At 48.0% G+C, this 5,000-nt stretch overlaps 8 non-coding genes across 8 annotated transcripts; 5 read left to right on the top strand and 3 right to left on the bottom strand.

Moving 5' to 3' along the window:
• The first annotated feature begins 54 nt into the window (after positions 1-54).
• Positions 55-126, top strand: Trnap-ugg (transfer RNA proline (anticodon UGG)). Its single transcript has one exon. It is a non-coding gene; the product is annotated as a tRNA-Pro (tRNA).
• Positions 127-632: 506 nt separating this feature from the next.
• On the bottom strand, positions 633-704 carry Trnaq-uug (transfer RNA glutamine (anticodon UUG)). Its single transcript has one exon. It is a non-coding gene; the product is annotated as a tRNA-Gln (tRNA).
• Positions 705-1,261: 557 nt separating this feature from the next.
• On the top strand, positions 1,262-1,333 carry Trnap-ugg (transfer RNA proline (anticodon UGG)). Its single transcript has one exon. It is a non-coding gene; the product is annotated as a tRNA-Pro (tRNA).
• A 506-nt stretch (positions 1,334-1,839) lies between these two features.
• On the bottom strand, positions 1,840-1,911 carry Trnaq-uug (transfer RNA glutamine (anticodon UUG)). The gene has a single exon. It is a non-coding gene; the product is annotated as a tRNA-Gln (tRNA).
• A 557-nt stretch (positions 1,912-2,468) lies between these two features.
• Trnap-ugg (transfer RNA proline (anticodon UGG)) lies at positions 2,469-2,540 on the top strand. The gene has a single exon. It is a non-coding gene; the product is annotated as a tRNA-Pro (tRNA).
• Positions 2,541-3,046: 506 nt separating this feature from the next.
• Positions 3,047-3,118, bottom strand: Trnaq-uug (transfer RNA glutamine (anticodon UUG)). Its single transcript has one exon. It is a non-coding gene; the product is annotated as a tRNA-Gln (tRNA).
• Positions 3,119-3,675: 557 nt separating this feature from the next.
• On the top strand, positions 3,676-3,747 carry Trnap-ugg (transfer RNA proline (anticodon UGG)). Its single transcript has one exon. It is a non-coding gene; the product is annotated as a tRNA-Pro (tRNA).
• A 1,135-nt stretch (positions 3,748-4,882) lies between these two features.
• Trnap-ugg (transfer RNA proline (anticodon UGG)) lies at positions 4,883-4,954 on the top strand. The gene has a single exon. It is a non-coding gene; the product is annotated as a tRNA-Pro (tRNA).
• Positions 4,955-5,000: the final 46 nt, after the last annotated feature.

Raw genomic sequence — 5,000 nt, 5'->3', positions numbered from 1 at the left:
GCAAGTGCGGCAAGATGTCAGTAGGTGGCGGGGTGCAGACGTGCTTCCTTGTGCGGCCTGTTGGTCTAGGGGTATGATTCCTGCTTTGGGTGCAGGAGGTCACGGGTTCAAAACCCGGACAGGCCCTACTTTTCACTTTCGCGACAACCAAACACTACGATAAACTTGCGAGTTTCTGAAAGTAAGCCATGCAACAGGACAAACTGCATGTGAGCCACCGGCCCAAGAGACTGGCAAGTGCGTCATGTGGAAAGCAATCTACGTGGCAGGATTAAGCCGTCTTCGCTCACTTATATCTATACGTAAAGACTGGCACGTACAGCGATTCTATTCGTTTCCCAGGAACTAGTACATCGCATGCACGTTTGTAAAATGCATGCGCATGCAGCACCCAAAACGGAGAGATGTCTTTCCTGCTGGGAGAAACAGCTGAGGGCGTCTTCTCGCAGTTGAACCCCTTACGTTCCGTTATTAACCCTAGTATCAAAAGCATAAGCATTTGGAGCGTCCCCCATTCACGTGTGGACTGCTATTAACAATTTGCGTTACATGATCCTAGCTAAAATTCTGCATATACAATTCCAACTACCGGCTCGTACTCATTTCTAGAAACGAGCGCAAAACACAGCGTCAGATTCCACCGAGACTCGAACTCGGATGGTTGGATTCAAAGTCCAGAGTGCTAACCATTACACCATGGAACCGGATGCCTGTAACGGTCTTCAATTCAGTAGCATCATGTCATTAAGCCAATAAGATGCGATGTTATTTCATGTAGCGTCCTCAGGAAGTGTTTGCGTGGCAAATGAAGCAACCAGGTAGGCTGAAAGTGGAAGGTGCACCTTCGAATGTAGCAAGAATTCTTGCCAGTATTCGTACATAAAGTGATGTCGAAGGCTCAGGTAATCAAAATCGCGCAACGGCCACTTTCGTATGGTGCATGCATTGTGCTGGAAGCAGCCTAGCTATGGAAACAGCTATGGACACAGAGTACTGTCGAAAACTACGTGCTGACACAGAACGCTACGTAGTGGGCGGATAGTGCGTGACACCATAACATTTGCACTTCACACGGTCGAAATACTGACACACAACTCTAGCAGCTCTTTGAGCATTCACATACACTGGTGTTCAGCACAGCTCATGTTGTGGGTGTCGGATTAAGAAAGCTCTTTGAGAATATGGTCCAGATTGTATGCTGCAACAAGCAAGTGCGGCAAGATGTCAGTAGGTGGCGGGGTGCAGACGTGCTTCCTTGTGCGGCCTGTTGGTCTAGGGGTATGATTCCTGCTTTGGGTGCAGGAGGTCCCGGGTTCAAATCCCAGACAGGCCCTACTTTTCACTTTCGCGACAACCAAACACTACGATAAACTTGCGAGTTTCTGAATGTAAGCCATGCAACAGGACAAACTGCATGTGAGCCACCGGCCCAAGAGACTGGCAAGTGCGTCATGTGGAAAGCAATCTACGTGGCAGGATTAAGCCGTCTTCGCTCACTTATATCTATACGTAAAGACTGGCACGTACAGCGATTCTATTCGTTTCCCAGGAACTACTACATCGCATGCACGTTTGTAAAATGCATGCGCATGCAGCACCCAAAACGGAGAGATGTCTTTCCTGCTGGGAGAAACAGCTGAGGGCGTCTTCTCGCAGTTGAACCCCTTACGTTCCGTTATTAATCCTAGTATCAAAAGCATAAGCATTTGGAGCGTCCCCCATTCACGTGTGGACTGCTATTAACAATTTGCGTTACATGATCCTAGCTAAAATTCTGCATATACAATTCCAACTACCGGCTCGTACACATTTCTAGAAACGAGCGCAAAACACAGCGTCAGGTTCCACCGAGACTCGAACTCGGATCGCTGGATTCAAAGTCCAGAGTGCTAACCATTACACCATGGAACCGGATGCCTGTAGCGGTCTTCAATTCAGTAGCATCATGTCATTAAGCCAATAAGATGCGATGTTATTTAATGTAGCGTCCTCAGGAAGTGTTTGCGTGGCAAATGAAGCAACCAGGTAGGCTGAAAGTGGAAGGTGCACCTTCGAATGTAGCAAGAATTCTTGCCAGTATTCGTACATCAAGTGATGTCGAAGGCTCAGGTAATCAAAATCGCGCAACGGCCACTTTCGTATGGTGCATGCATTGTGCTGGAAGCAGCCTAGCTATGGAAACAGCTATGGACACAGAGTACTGTCGAAAACTGCGTGCTGACACAGAACGCTACGTAGTGGGCGGATAGTGCGTGACACGATAACATTTGCACTTCACACGGTCGAAATACTGACACACAACTCTAGCAGCTCTTTGAGCATTCACATACACTGGTGTTCAGCACAGCTCATGTTGTGGGTGTCGGATTAAGAAAGCTCTTTGAGAATATCGTCCAGATTGTATGCTGTAACTAGCAAGTGCGGCAAGATGTCAGTAGGTGGCGGGGTGCAGACGTGCTTCCTTGTGCGGCCTGTTGGTCTAGGGGTATGATTCCTGCTTTGGGTGCAGGAGGTCACGGGTTCAAAACCCGGACAGGCCCTACTTTTCACTTTCGCGACAACCAAACACTACGATAAACTTGCGAGTTTCTGAAAGTAAGCCATGCAACAGGACAAACTGCATGTGAGCCACCGGCCCAAGAGACTGGCAAGTGCGTCATGTGGAAAGCAATCTACGTGGCAGGATTAAGCCGTCTTCGCTCACTTATATCTATACGTAAAGACTGGCACGTACAGCGATTCTATTCGTTTCCCAGGAACTAGTACATCGCATGCACGTTTGTAAAATGCATGCGCATGCAGCACCCAAAACGGAGAGATGTCTTTCCTGCTGGGAGAAACAGCTGAGGGCGTCTTCTCGCAGTTGAACCCCTTACGTTCCGTTATTAACCCTAGTATCAAAAGCATAAGCATTTGGAGCGTCCCCCATTCACGTGTGGACTGCTATTAACAATTTGCGTTACATGATCCTAGCTAAAATTCTGCATATACAATTCCAACTACCGGCTCGTACTCATTTCTAGAAACGAGCGCAAAACACAGCGTCAGATTCCACCGAGACTCGAACTCGGATGGTTGGATTCAAAGTCCAGAGTGCTAACCATTACACCATGGAACCGGATGCCTGTAACGGTCTTCAATTCAGTAGCATCATGTCATTAAGCCAATAAGATGCGATGTTATTTCATGTAGCGTCCTCAGGAAGTGTTTGCGTGGCAAATGAAGCAACCAGGTAGGCTGAAAGTGGAAGGTGCACCTTCGAATGTAGCAAGAATTCTTGCCAGTATTCGTACATAAAGTGATGTCGAAGGCTCAGGTAATCAAAATCGCGCAACGGCCACTTTCGTATGGTGCATGCATTGTGCTGGAAGCAGCCTAGCTATGGAAACAGCTATGGACACAGAGTACTGTCGAAAACTACGTGCTGACACAGAACGCTACGTAGTGGGCGGATAGTGCGTGACACCATAACATTTGCACTTCACACGGTCGAAATACTGACACACAACTCTAGCAGCTCTTTGAGCATTCACATACACTGGTGTTCAGCACAGCTCATGTTGTGGGTGTCGGATTAAGAAAGCTCTTTGAGAATATGGTCCAGATTGTATGCTGCAACAAGCAAGTGCGGCAAGATGTCAGTAGGTGGCGAGGTGCAGACGTGCTTCCTTGTGCGGCCTGTTGGTCTAGGGGTATGATTCCTGCTTTGGGTGCAGGAGGTCCCGGGTTCAAATCCCGGACAGGCCCTACTTTTCACTTTCGCGACAACCAAACACTACGATAAACTTGCGAGTTTCTGAAAGTAAGCCATGCAACAGGACAAACTGCATGTGAGCCACCGGCCCAAGAGACTGGCAAGTGCGTCATGTGGAAAGCAATCTACGTGGCAGGATTAAGCCGTCTTCGCTCACTTATATCTATACGTAAAGACTGGCACGTACAGCGATTCTATTCGTTTCCCAGGAACTACTACATCGCATGCACGTTTGTAAAATGCATGCGCATGCAGCACCCAAAACGGAGAGATGTCTTTCCTGCTGGGAGAAACAGCTGAGGGCGTCTTCTCGCAGTTGAACCCCTTACGTTCCGTTATTAATCCTAGTATCAAAAGCATAAGCATTTGGAGCGTCCCCCATTCACGTGTGGACTGCTATTAACAATTTGCGTTACATGATCCTAGCTAAAATTCTGCATATACAATTCCAACTACCGGCTCGTACACATTTCTAGAAACGAGCGCAAAACACAGCGTCACGTTCCACCGAGACTCGAACTCGTATCGCTGAATTCAAAGTCCAGAGTGCTAACCATTACACCATGGAACCGGATGCCTGTAGCGGTCTTCAATTCAGTAGCATCATGTCATTAAGCCAATAAGATGCGATGTTATTTCATGTAGCGTCCTCAGGAAGTGTTTGCGTGGCAAATGAAGCAACCAGGTAGGCTGAAAGTGGAAGGTGCACCTTCGAATGTAGCAAGAATTCTTGCCAGTATTCGTACATAAAGTGATGTCGAAGGCTCAGGTAATCAAAATCGCGCAACGGCCACTTTCGTATGGTGCATGCATTGTGCTGGAAGCAGCCTAGCTATGGAAACAGCTATGGACACAGAGTACTGTCGAAAACTGCGTGCTGACACAGAACGCTACGTAGTGGGCGGATAGTGCGTGACACGATAACATTTGCACTTCACACGGTCGAAATACTGACACACAACTCTAGCAGCTCTTTGAGCATTCACATACACTGGTGTTCAGCACAGCTCATGTTGTGGGTGTCGGATTAAGAAAGCTCTTTGAGAATATCGTCCAGATTGTATGCTGCAACTAGCAAGTGCGGCAAGATGTCAGTAGGTGGCGGGGTGCAGACGTGCTTCCTTGTGCGGCCTGTTGGTCTAGGGGTATGATTCCTGCTTTGGGTGCAGGATGTCCCGGGTTCAAATCCCGGACAGGCCCTACTTTTCACTTTCGCGACAACCAAACACTACGATAAACTTGCGAG

Source organism: Schistocerca cancellata, chromosome 2 (genome assembly GCF_023864275.1).
Source record: "Schistocerca cancellata isolate TAMUIC-IGC-003103 chromosome 2, iqSchCanc2.1, whole genome shotgun sequence".
Classification (NCBI taxonomy): Eukaryota; Metazoa; Arthropoda; class Insecta; order Orthoptera; family Acrididae; genus Schistocerca; species Schistocerca cancellata.
The sequence above is the reverse complement of the archived record's forward strand: the minus strand, read 5'-3'. Positions and strand labels throughout refer to the sequence as shown.